The sequence below is a fragment of the Manis javanica genome, chromosome 16 (genome assembly GCF_040802235.1).
Source record: "Manis javanica isolate MJ-LG chromosome 16, MJ_LKY, whole genome shotgun sequence".
Classification (NCBI taxonomy): domain Eukaryota; kingdom Metazoa; phylum Chordata; class Mammalia; order Pholidota; family Manidae; genus Manis; species Manis javanica.
In genome coordinates this window covers 69,289,666-69,303,004 of record NC_133171.1, presented here as the reverse complement: position 1 = coordinate 69,303,004, position 13,339 = coordinate 69,289,666, and the positions used below count along the sequence as shown (strand labels likewise).

Below are 13,339 nucleotides of genomic sequence, written 5' to 3'. Positions count from 1 at the left end.
ACAAATGCGGCTGCATTGAATTCAAATGGATTTCTTTCTGCTGTGCTATTATTTAATTAACTCAGTGTAGACTCCAGCACATGGAGAAGGTAGAGATGTACATCTTTGGGGTAGAATGATTCAAACCCCTCAGAGCCAGCCAGTGTCAGTGATGGCATATTTGGGGCCAGCTGATATGATAGGGTGGCATGTTTTTTTAGGAACAATCTTGTCCACACAGTTTATTCTTTAAATGCCTGAAAAAACAGTTAAAAATGGTAGATAGATTCCTAGGTTAGCCCACAAAAGCTTGTTTAAACCACACAATGCCATCGGTCTACTGGAAATACGTCCCAAATCTTCTGCTTTGTAGCAGTGGCAGCCTCCATGCTGTGAGGACGGCTCAGCTCACTTGGCCTACTGGTCTGGCTCCTGTTCCAGATGAAAATGAGTTGAATGGCTCAGACTGAGTCCCCATGTCTTTCAGTCATTGCTCTGGGAGCACACACCCAGGGCCAGCCACAGTCCTAGGAGCTGAGGATACTGGGGTGAATAAACCAGATTCCTGCCTTGAAGGAGTCCACAGTTCAATGAGAAAGGTAAGTGTAGAATCAGGGATTCCAGGCAGTGTGAGGTTTTGTGCTGAGGGACTGCTCAGCTGCTTTGGGAACACAGAGGGGATCGTGTCTGCAGAGATGCTCCTGGTTGGAGAGAGGAAATCCCAGGGGGAGCAAGGCAGTGATACCCAGAGATCAGCGCTTTAATGGGGGAAACTAATAACATGGCGGTTTAAAAAACTGAGTTTGCCAAACACTTTGTATACATGCAAACTGCTTTGATCCTCATGACAGCAATGAAAGGCAGAATTTGTATTTATCATCATCCAATTTAGTACATATTAAATGAATGCCTACCATGCACCAGGCACTATGCGAAGCTCTGGGGAGAGCAGTGAACCAAGCTACGGCCCTGCCCACAGGCAGCTTCTCTTCAGTAGGAGTCCTGGGTCCTCACCTGTGACTGACGTGGAGTCAGACAGCTGGTTAGTGAGGCAAGAACTGGGGCTGTGCCTTCTGTACCACTGGCTTTTCCATCTTGTGACCCAACCACCAAACCAAGGACACATTTTTCTCTGGCACCTTTCCCTGCATCCCCCAAATACCCGTGATTGTTCTACTGACAACATCAATACCAATGAACAGGTGTTATTACTAGATATGTAGTAACAGGAGATTTTCAACAGTGCTTAGCCCAGGGAAGATTTCAGATTGCAGAATCAGGTTTATGTGAATGGGAGAAGTGGGGGAATAAAGCCACCATGGAGAAAAGGGAGTATTTCTCCTTACACTCTTTCATCTCGAATGTGTTCTTCCTGGGAAAAGGTAATGCAGCCCAGGAAGTGACTCATTTAACCAGCCTAGTATGTGCCTTAAGGCACATTAGAACACCCCTTCTCTGAGGCACAGCTTAAGTTTTGAAACTCAGCCTTCACAGTTTGAGCCCACTTTTTTCAGTTTGGAAGAATAATGTCTAACAAAGCTAATTTACAAATGCCAGCAGTTCCATCAGCCCCAGCAGAAGGTCTTGCAGATGAGAACCTGCTGATTGGCTAGCAGGGGTGTGGTCTGCAGGGACTGGCCTCCCAGGTGCTACAGGTTGCTTCCTCCGGGAGACACTCCCGTTTATCCCTGCCATTAACTGGGGTGGGGTCCTCCGAGCCTCCCTTTGATTCACAAAGGCCAGACAACTTCCTGTCATGCTCACTCCCCTCTGAGAAGTTATTTTTTATCTGTTTACGATCTGATTGTGGGTTTAGGCAGCAGCAACACAAGGCAAGCCTGGAGCTGTGCTGAAATCACTGCTTTGCAAGCACAGAAGGCAGCCATCCATCCATCAGATGAGCCGGGGTCGCTGTGCACAGCATTCACTCGTCCCCACTTACTCTCCTTACTCACAGCCTCATCTAATTAGTAAGGGACGAAAAGCGACCTGGAATCGGAGCTCTGTGAAATTTTCAATATTTAAAAACCTCCATTGACTTTTTCTTATAGCAGCCAAGAGTATTTATTGAAGAAGACACTAATAAAATACAGAAGAGCAAAAGTAAAAGAAAAGCATCCATATTCCGCTCCATCAAAGATATTCATTGTAGTCCCCCAGGCTTTTTAGTTACATAATGTATGCACCTTTTATAACATGCGGTTGCAAAATTGGGATCATACTTGACTTAATGCTTTTTTAAACTTAAAATCATACAATGAGAAAAAGTTTTAATTTTAATAAAGCTTTTGCCCTAGTCCTAAGAGGGGAACAAAATGTCTCTTTAGACTCATTGTACTGGAGGCAAATAAAATTCTGCCCTGTGGGGATGTAAGACTGGGATAGAAGAAACCAAGAGAGCTGGGACGAGCAAGCTCTTTCATCTCGAATGTGTTGTTCCTGGGAAAAGGTAATGTGAGGTCTTGGAATCCTGTCACTGTCTTTTTTAGTGCCATTCAAATTAGAATCTTTAATTTTGGAAATTGGACTATTGCAAATGAATGCATATTTCTGTAATTATTTCTTTTAGCTTAGTCAGTTAGTGGTAAAAATACTTTCTAATTGTGAATTTTTGTTATCTGTGCTAAAAAGAAATGCAGAAAAGAGCGTTGGTGTATCCTTTACCTCTAAAGTAAAGGAAGCAGCATTTTTCTGGGGCCTAGACAGGGGCAGCCAAGATCAGCTTCTGCTCAAACAAGTATGCGCCCTAATGTCAGCAGCTTAAAGTTACAGTCATTTTTTGTCACTGAGCAAGTTCCTGAGACACCATGAGCCCAACCACACATAAATGGAATACAAGAAGGAAGGCAGCCCGAGGTAGGGATGGAGTTGGGGGGAAGAGGGAAGGGGCTTCTAGAAGCTCGAGAGAGGACGTAGAGGGAACCAGCAGCTGGAGGAGGCCTGCCCTCCCTCCACCTCTGTTCCTTCTGCTCCACGCGCACTCCTGGGATCCACTGCACTCCCATCGATGCCTTTACCCTGGGCAACTCTCTCACTCCAGCTCCAGACATTCCCAGCCACCTTCTTACTGGCTGGTCTATGCCACGTCCTGCCATCCCCCTTCACATGTGGTGTGCCTCAAAGTGGACATGTCTGAAGTGAACTCCTTCTTTCCCTGTAATCCCCCACCCCATTCCTGTGTTCTCGGGAATGGGGTTCCCACCCCTTGAGCCTGTTGGTCTGTCTCCTTACTATCTCTGCAGTCTCCCTCTCTCCTGTCCTCCTTGCAGCCACCGGCTTGTTCCAGGCCCTCAGTACTGCTCACCTACATTGCCTCAGTGCCCTCCTTTGCAACCTATTTCCTTGGCCCCAGCCCTAACCCTTGCAACTGTCACTGTTCCAGGGACCTCACCACAGCCTTGTTATTGCAAGTGTGAGCCCTGGGCCTGTTGCGCCAGCATCCCCTGGAGCTTGTTAGAAAGGCAGAGTCTCAGGGCCCATATTCTCTGTCAGGAAGGATCCAGGCCAAGACAGAAAGCACAGTCAATGTGAAGATGGTAATGTAATGTAACAAATGGGTACGTGGATAAATATGTTGCATGCATCCATACCATGGACACCTACTCAGGAAGCAACATGGACCACTCACAAAGGCGTTGGGCTGAGTCAGAGACTCAAGTCTCAAAAGGTTACATAGAATATGATTCCATTTTTATAACATTCTAGAAAAGGCAGAACTATAGGGGCAAAGTTCAGTGGTTGCCAGGGACTATGCAGAGGGCATTTGACTATAAAGGGACGGCATGAGGGAGTTTTTCTGAGTCGTTGAAGGGGTTGTGTATCCTGACTGTGATGGTGGGCTCCCTTGTCTGTGTGCATGTTAATGCTTACAGAGCTGTACACCAAAGAGAGCCAAGTGGACTGTATGTAAATTTTAAAAAATAATAATGATATAATGAGTTATAAGCTAGTGAATAAAATCAGAAACCATTAGTTCATATTGATACAAGTAAAAAGAACGTAACTTTTCCTAAACACTTACTAGATACAAAGGGAGAAAGATGAACTGTGGTGGAGAAGCCTAGCTGGCCCACCTTAAGGGAGTGATGGAAGTCAACACCATTTGCCATCCGATGCAACGTGAAGAACACAGTCAGGGCCAACTTCCTGGGTGTGCGGTGTTTGCAGACCCGCAGGGCTCCTGCTTGGTTTCCTGCTCTGCTGTTGCCATCTTGAAATTCTTACTATTTTTTAAGCAAGGGGTTGCATTTTCATTTTTCCCTGAGCCTTGCACCCCATGCAGCTGAACATGGCATCGCTTCTGCAGTACTCCTGCCAAAGGAGGGTAACCTGAATCTAATCAGCAGACAAACCCAAACTGATGGTCACTTTACAAAATCAGTCGCCTGTACTCAAAGTGTCAAGGGCGTGAATGTCGCTGGGAACTGTTTCATGTTGAAGGAGGCTAAAGACCATGACATGTCAGGGCAAGGCAGGACTCAGTGCGGGTCCTCTGGCTCCCAGGGCTGGGGCAGGGACACCTGGTGAGACGTGACTGGGGCCTGGGGATTAGACAGCAGTAATGCACTGTTGTTAATTTTCCTCTTCTGATGGCAGATAATGGTTGTGTGGGAGAATGTCCCTGATGGGGGGGGTTTCCAAGCTTAAATATATAAGGGTAATGGGGCGTCATATTGGCCACTTACTCTCTAATAGTTCAGGAAAAAAGTTCTTTGTATTGTTTTTGCTACTCTTCATTAAGTCTGACATAGTATCAAGCAAGAAAGAGTGATGGGGAAGGGATAGAGTTGGGGTGAGAGAGGATCTCCATAATAAAGTGACATTTGACCAGAGACCTGGATGAAGGGAGGGAGCAAGCCACTGATATGTGGAAGAACATTCCAGGCAGAGGAAATAGAATATGCAAAGACTTTGAGGAACGGCAAGCCTGGGGTGGCTAAGAAACAGCGAGGAGACCAGTAAGATTGCTGCACAGTGACAGGGTGGGAAAGCGGCAGGTGATGAGGTCAGGGAGGTAATGGGGACCCAATCAAAGCTCAGGTAAGGATTTTGTGCTGGTAAAACACTGAAAGGTCTGCTCTGCAGAGGACTGCATACCCTACATGCATACCTACATGTGTTTACAAGGATCCCTCTGGGTGCTGTGTGGAACATGAGACTCCAGAGCAGCAAAATTGAAAGCTAGGAGACCAGTTGGGAGACCATGGGACTAATTTGCTCTCTGGTGGATATCTGAGCTGGAGGAAACTCCAGCAAGCCTTCAAAGAGCCACTGACCGGCCCACAGGCACAAAGCCCTGGGATTGTTCAGCCCCAGCAGCAGTAAAGCCATGTGACTGCTCCCATCCCTATACCCACCTTCCTTTGGAAGCCTGCCAAGAGGAGTCTGGCACAGAAGAGGCTAGCCAAAGGGCAGCTCTGATCATGACTTGCCAGGAAGATTGAGAAGCCAGCTGGTTGCATTTTTAATCTAATTTTTCTATTATTTGGCACAAGTGCTAAAGTGTCCTCTTAAATTAATTATTGGAGAACTAAAGACAAGCTCAGGGAGAAATCTTGTAAGCGGCAGATGTTGTCGTCTTCTCTGAGGCTGCTGGATGACCACAGGCTATTGCCCCACGCAGAAGGTCCTCAAAAGCAAGGATCTTGAGGTTTTATGTGGTCTTGACTACAGAAGAAATCTGTGCAATTGACTCATCATTTTTGGACTTGAAGGGACCTTGGTAAGGAATGTTCCTAGTCCCCTATTTTTCTGGACCTACCAGAAAATTACCTCAATATTTATGAAGTCTCAGTGAAAGAAAAACTTTAGATCAGAGGCACTATGCTCATCGCAATTTGGCATCACGTGCTCATCATAATGAACACAACTTCTGGGACCTCAGTCCAGGTCTAAAAGACAACTTGATGTCTCTTCTGCATTTGTAAAGTGATGTTTTAACCTATTGGATGATTCTTTTCAAACATAAACATACTTTTTGGTGTTATAGCTAAGGCACCCATTTGTAAATCCAAGAACATACTCATACTTGAAAAGCAACATTTAAAAATATTTCTCCCTTACCTTTCATAGTTGCATATCTATTTTAATTTCCACTGTGATCCTGAGCCTCTGAGATAGTTAATCCCCAGTTTACAAAGCAGTGATCTGCATGCTTAGAGGATGAGTTGTTCTAGGATGGAGGCAAAGCCAGTGACCTTGGCAATGAGGCAACTAGTTCGAGTTGAATGGTTTTCAGGTCAGGACTCAGGATGATCCAGTGCTAGGGTTCTCACTAATTTCATTGGCTTGATAGTGACTGAGCTGGTGTTTTTTTTTTTTTGAGCTGGTTTTTATTTGCCCTAGGCTGCCTGTTCTTATATTGACTAAGCTTAGTTTCAAATTTTTTTTTTTTTGGCACAGATTTCTATCATTTTAAGGGTAGAAATGAAAATATAATTTCTTTCTTTAATAATTTTTAGGATTATAACTCTGGGACAGATAAGGTATTTAATTCTAAAAATGCAACAAAAATAGTTAAGCCTTAAACTAAAAGCATTGCCATGAATTTAACCTTTCAAACCGTTTGCAGAAGACATTCACCATGCTGCAAAGCTTTGATCTGTCAGACTGGTAGAAGCCCTGTCAAAATCATTGGCATTTCTCGTGACCACAGCTTATCCTTTTGTTTTATATCCTGACAACCATTCATAGGTCTCCTTTCTTGGGATGCACTCTTCCAATACATTTTTTTCCACCTTACTAGACTGAATGAGGAAACTCAGATGGTCTGGCTCTTGAGTATATAAGCCATATGGCTTCAAGTTTTTATGCACATTAATGTTCTCACCTGAGGGTTTAATTCTCATCTGCGAGTCTACTGCCTATTATAGGCTAAGTTGTGTCCTCCCCTCAAATTTATATGCTGTTTTAACCTCCTCTCTCCCCCAGTATCCCAGAATGTAACCAAAAAAATATGGAGACAAGCTCCTTAAAGAGGTAATTAAGTTAAAACGAAGTTTTTAAGGTAGGTTCTAATCCAATGTGACTGGTGTCCTTATGAGAAGAGGGAATTTGGATACAGACTCTCACAGAGGAAGGTACAGGGAGAAAGCGGCATCTCCACGCCAAGGAGAGGGGCCGCAGAGAAGCCAACCCTGCCAGTGCCTGGATCTTGGGCTTCCAGCCTCTGGAGCTGTGCGGAAACAAACTGCTGTTGTTTGAGCTGCCCAGCCTGTGGTCGTGATTCCGGCAGCCCTAGCAGGCGAATACAGATTTTGGTTTGTCGCTGGGTGCTCCTACAACAAATACTAAAACATGTGGAGGTGGCTTTGGAACTGGGTAGTGGAGACAGGCTGGATGAGTTTTGAGGTACATGCTAGGAAAAACCTCAATTGCCTTGGCTGTTGGTAGAAATAGGGATTTTCAAGGCGATTCTGGTGAGGATTCAGATGGCAGTGAGGACCATGTTCCCATGGGCATCGGGAAGGTAATCCTTGCCGTAAGGTGGCAAAGCCCTTGGCTGAGTGTGTTCTAGAGGTTTGTGGAAAGTAGAATTTGTAAGTGATAATATTGGATATTTAGCTGAGGAGATTTCTAAACAAAGTGTTGATGGCGTGGCCCGATTTCTTCTGACTGCTTATAGTAAAATCTGAGAAGAGAGAGAGAGAGAAATTTAAGAAATTGCTCAGCAGAAGGGAACCACAATTTGAGGGTTTGGAAACCTCTCAGCCTATCCATATTGTGATAACTAATACATTGCCTTTTACCATATAGAATGGATATGAGAACCAGATGCAATAGGGTATGTGTGCTGTACATACTTCATAAATCATGAAGGATTATACAAAGGTGAAATGTTATAATGTTATTCTTGCCTTATATATTTTTATGGTTTCCTGGTGGGATGGAGAGAAAGGAAAATGTCAGCACTGTTATTTTTTTATTTGGGATATTTGAAGTCTAGAGAGATTAAAGTGACTAGTACAATAATGTCATGGGTTTGCAGAACCTGGGTTAGGCTTAGATCTCTAAAGTTTCAGCCCAGCTCTCTTTCTAATATAATATTCTCCATACCGGAGACTTTGTAGACTTCCAGCAAATCAGATCAGCAAACATTTAATTATACACCCTGACCAGCACATGGCTGGAACCAGCGAGAAATACAAAATAAGCAGAAGGTATAGTCTTGTCTCCACATTGTCCACAAAGCAAAAAAAAGAAATGTATGTCTCAGCTAACAAACAACATAGTAATCTTAGGATAACAAATTTCCAGCTTTCCCACTAATTAATTGGTTGCCCTCTAAAGGCAGGTTGATTTCCACAGCATTTTTTGGAAAGATAATAAGTGCAAATTAGATTAAGAGTTTTAAAAGCTTTTATTTTATTCTTCTGTTAGTTTGGCAGGGATGCAGTTTTTTTTCTCTTAAAACTGCTATGATTGTCTCGGAAAGAGAAGGCTTTCAAATTGGACGCTTTGTCCTGACAAGTGTAACAGGTTATGATGTGGAATATTTGTGAATTTGGCCACTGATTTAATTAAAATGATCCTTAACATTGAACTGTTCCCAGGAAGAGTGAATGTACCATTTTACAGATCTTTATTTTGCAGTTGTGAAGCAGTCTCGCAGCTTGAGTGTGGGGCCTACCTTTTGCACAGCCCTCTGGAAGCGCAGAGTGTGGGGGTTCCTGTGAGCGGAAGGCCTTCTGTTTCAGCAGCTCCTTCCACCTCACAACTGCATTTGTAGCAAAACCTCTCTGCTGGGAAAGAGGGGTTAAAATTCTGTCCACTTTCACACAGAGATAAAAGCCTTTGCAGGATAATAATGATAATGATATTAATAACAGTAAGGAGAGGAAGAAAAATAATAATAAAGAGGGGGGGTTTGGGAGAGAATTGAAGGACTCTTGGAAACCTTTGCCTTTTGTGGACCCCTCACCAGCTGCACATACACGCTTCCAGCACAGTGTCCATGTGGGCCATGCCAACGGACTAATCTTAATGGAAACTAATGCTGTTTATAAATCCTTTTGCTTTCTAATGACCTCTGCTGTGAAGAAGGTCCTCAGATGTGAAGACCGCACAATATAGTTCTGAGAGGTGGTATGGAGATGCAAGTATGAGTCCATCAGTGATTCAGAGGAGTCCAAGGGTGAATTACTTGGCAAAGTGCAGAATTTTTTCCCTCTGTTGGAAGACTCTCCCACTCACTTTTGATTTTTAAGTTTGGATTTCCATGTAGTTGATTGTCTGAAAGAAGGAGACATAAATCAACCTATGACTCCAAGCTCTATGGAGCCCTAAACAAAGCTCTTGAGAAGAGCTAGCCTGTCCTGCCCCTAAACAGCCCATCTCCACTCGTGGCACTGCCAGGGCACGGGATGGCGAATGCCTCAGGCTGCAGAAAGGAAGACCACTTTAAATGCATTTGGCTGTGCCATCATGTGGTACTGCACACACCCCCTAGTGATCTCAGAAGTGCTGAAAGAAAAGCTGCTTCTTAAAAACGAGGTTTGTTTGTATAATCAGCTCATGATCCCTCTCCTCTTCTTTTCTGGTCTTTCACCCTAAAAAAATAGGTATGCTATCCATCCATTCACAAGGTAAATTAGCTAAGCCCTTACCACCCCTCCTTCAGGCTTTCACTTTTCCCTTTGATATTCTTATTTATCTGGTTCCACACGTGTTTCTGTTCTGTAGAGGCCATGTGTGTGTGCATGTGTGTATGTGTATACATCTGTGTGTTGTGTGTGCATTTCTCTGGATCCCTTTTCATTTCTCCCCTAAGTGGCCATGTCCAGATCTCCCCCTACTCCTTTAGATAAAAAGCAAAGACCTTGGGTAACACTAAATATAGTAGTGGCTGATATTTATATGGAGCTTAAGATGTGTCAGGCAACTCATTCTCTGTATATATATTAACTAATTTAATCCTCATAATAATCCTATGAAGTTGGAACTTTTAACCCCATTTTACGTACGAGGATAGTGATACATAGACTCTTGTAAGTAAGCCCAGGGGAATGAAATAAACTGTCCATCAAATACATGTTCTTCTTAGGCTCACATGTTTCAGTGTGCTTGTGTGTATGTATGTGTGACTGTATGTATATTTGGAGAGAGACAAATAATAGAGTGAAGGTACCTACAGAAGATGGTTTGGACCAACCCCCACAACATATAACTCATTTTATTCCATTGTATCCCTCATACGACATATGATGTCTTGATGAGCCTGTGTTTTTTTTCCTTCCTTCCTCCAGCATGGTCGACCAGAGGAGACAAAAGCGGTGAGCTGATTTATTCATAGAGCCTCAGGCCAGCCTCGGCACCCAGTAATCCCAGGGAAATTTTCCTCAGACTTGAAATGGCAAGGATGTTGCATAGCTAAGCACAAATCTCCGGTACGTTACTGCCACCTGGAGCTGGTACATTGAAGCACAGATTCTAGGGCGGCCGGAGATGGAAGAGAGAGTAACCCCCACCCTGAGTGGGCGCAAGCTGCCTTAGTCTGAGCAGTTTAGAGCAATAATATTAGGGACCTCAACATTTAGTTTCCTTCAGATGCCTACCTTCCCATTTCTGAAAGTGCAAAATCACCCAGTGAAATTATTAAAATGAAAAAGCTCAAGTTTCACTTTCAAATAAGCTTTCAAAAGAAGGAAGAAAGGGAGAAATAGAAAGAAAGAAAGAGAGAGAAATTTCATGTTTGAAAAACGGGCCTTTGCAGCTGCATCCACATTTGGCAGATGAAGAAACGGAAGCTCCCAGAGGCAGCAGGCTCCTCCAGGTCTGCAAGCTAGGAAGCGGCTGGCAAGATGGTGCCAGTTGGCTTGCTCTTTTATTCCAAGATGAACTAACCACACTGAATCAATATAAAACTTGAAATTTCTTCCCAGAAAATGGCTGGTGGCCTTTCGGCTGGGCCCCCCGCACCCCACAGGGTCCTGGCTGGGTGTACTAACGCACTGTTCTCCCCAAAGACCAGCCCTGGTGAGGCCTGGTGGCCTGAGGCTATTTCCCGGGGTGGGGGTGGAGGTGGGGGTGGAGGTGTTGGGTTTACGCTGCTTGCGTGCACCCTCCCCCGCAGCTCCTGGTGTCAGTTGGTGGCTGAGGTCAGAGGAGGAAGTCTGTGCTGGGGGAAGATGCTGACCCATGGAAAAAAGGGCCACAGAAAAGGCCCCTAGTGCTGTGCTCTAACCGCCTGCTCAACTTGCGAGGCGGGGGGACACTGTGCTTTCAAGTAGAGAGGTGACCGAGATGAAGGGGCTGACAGAAAGGGGAGGCTCCTTAGGCAGGGGTTTGTGATGTTTCTGGGGCCAAGGACCCCACTGGTAAAGCCTGCGGACCCACTCTTAGGACGCTGTCCAATGTTTAAGAGGAAATGCAAAGGATGGTAAAGGAAATCCACTATGTGCACCTGAAATTATCAAATTATTTGAAAATATGATACTGTATTATTGTGTCTCTTAGGCAGCTGGGTGGCCATAATGAAATACCATAGCCTGGGGGCTTAAACAGCAACTTTATTTCTCACAGTTCTGGAGGCTGGAAGCCCAAGGTCAATGTGAGGGCAGAGTCAGTTCTTGGTGAGGGCCTGCTTGCAGGTGGCCGCCCTTGGGCTCTGTCCTTGCGTGGTGGACAGAGAACTCTAGTGTCTCTTCTTATAAGGGCATTAATCATATCATGGGGGCTCCACTCTCACGACTCATCTAAATCTAATTACCTCCCAAAGGCCCACCTCCTAATACCATCACTTGGGGGTGAGAGCTTCAACATATGAAGCGGGGAGGGGTGGGGGCGGGAGAGACAGCCTGTAACACTGAGCTTCCTCAATGAGGCAACGTCAACACCAGGCTCCAGTGACAGGCCTCAGAGCTACCAGGCTTGAGAAAAGGTGACGAGCAAAACTGGTATTTTGAGACATCTGCCACAATGTCATGGGATGCGAGAATTTCGGTGGCTTCCATTGGTGACAAATTCACAAGTATTAGTAAAAATAAGTTTCTCATTCATGATCACAGGCCCCTATATTCTGTCCATGGAGCTCAGATTATGAGCATCTGCCTTAAAGCACCTCAGTGAATCTGCTGGCTTGTACTCCCTGGACGGCAAGGAGCTGCGGAGCACTCTGAAGTGGCTGCATCCAGCAGCTGCTTACAAGCGCGCCTGGAGAGACCTCTGTGACGGTGGTGGTGAGGGGAGCACCTGGGGCGGGGGCCGCAAGGCTGCCCCTGCTCCCGGTATTCCCCTTTCAGCCCTATCACCTCTGGAGTGGAGGACATGGGTCAGCTGTAGGGTCCGCCTTGAGTTCAGTGTCCTTTCCTGTTTGGCCTCTGGTGACAAGTTGATTTTTCTGGCCAGAAATCACTGACCCCAGGAGTGAGCTCTGCTTTATTTCATTTCCTCCCGGGCAATATTAGGGAATTCACAGATTTGTGACCCTTGGGGCAACAGTTTGTGTTGAAGGACAAATGGATCCTTTCATAAGTAGAGTAAAAGTCAAAATGAAAAAGAGCAGAGAAATGAAATTAGTCAGAAAGTTGTCAAATCTCAATAGAGATATCTTAGTAAACCAGAGGCAAATTTTCTTGAATAACTTCAGTATCTAAACTAATTAAACTAATTAATATCAAAACATTCTTTCTCTCCTTTAGGGAAAACTGTTGACCAGTTCTAGAGTAAATATCTGAAAGCATTCATTTTGGGTCTGTCCTGTCATCACATCATCTAGGGAGGTGTTTTAGTTCTACTTTCTAATCATAAAGAAAAATGTCCCACATTGCTTCCCTTCAAGTTAATAGCATTACTGGTACATTACTCAACAGATAGGAGTGTAGGCTCACGCAAGGCCTCCGGTCTGTGTAGGCTTAAGGTCCACTGTGGTCAGATATCTACACTGTGGCTTTTCTGCAGCAGATCAGGGACAGGACTACAGCAGGGGGAAAAGGCAGCATCCTACTTGTAGGCCTGCTAGAAAGCTGGTCCCCCTTGGTCAACGGTCCAATGCCAGGCCTGGTTGTAATGGGGTGGGGGCAGGAGGGAAATGAGGCCTATGCAGAACACAGCGTAGGCAGATGGTGGAAGGGAGAAACGGAAGGGCAGCGTGCGGAAGTCAGGTGGAGTTTTAAAGTTAGTTGTCCCCATGATTCTTTATGAAAAGGGAAATTCTCAGTATGACTCAGGCATACCCACTCATTTCCCTAATTCCGTCTGCCACCAAAATGGCCAAAGGGATTTTTAAAAGTACCTGGCCCACCTCCAGTGAACAAAATGGACATGTGCTCAACCTCCCTAACATTCAATTCATGTCACTAGGCAAATCATAAAATCTCCAAAGGAGGTAGGAATGCAGTCTGAGGGAAACACCTCTGGCTTT

At 45.0% G+C, this 13,339-nt stretch overlaps 1 long non-coding RNA gene across 1 annotated transcript in view; it reads right to left on the bottom strand.

Moving 5' to 3' along the window:
* Positions 1 to 2,038: 2,038 nt before the first annotated feature.
* LOC140846830 (uncharacterized) overlaps positions 2,039 to 13,339 on the bottom strand; it is a 40,929-nt gene continuing 29,628 nt past the window's right edge. The window contains exons 2-3 of the long non-coding RNA XR_012126278.1: positions 8,609 to 9,210; positions 2,039 to 7,609 (exon numbers count right to left, since the gene is read on the bottom strand). This is a non-coding gene — a long non-coding RNA (uncharacterized lncRNA). The remainder of the gene's footprint in view (positions 7,610 to 8,608; positions 9,211 to 13,339) is intronic.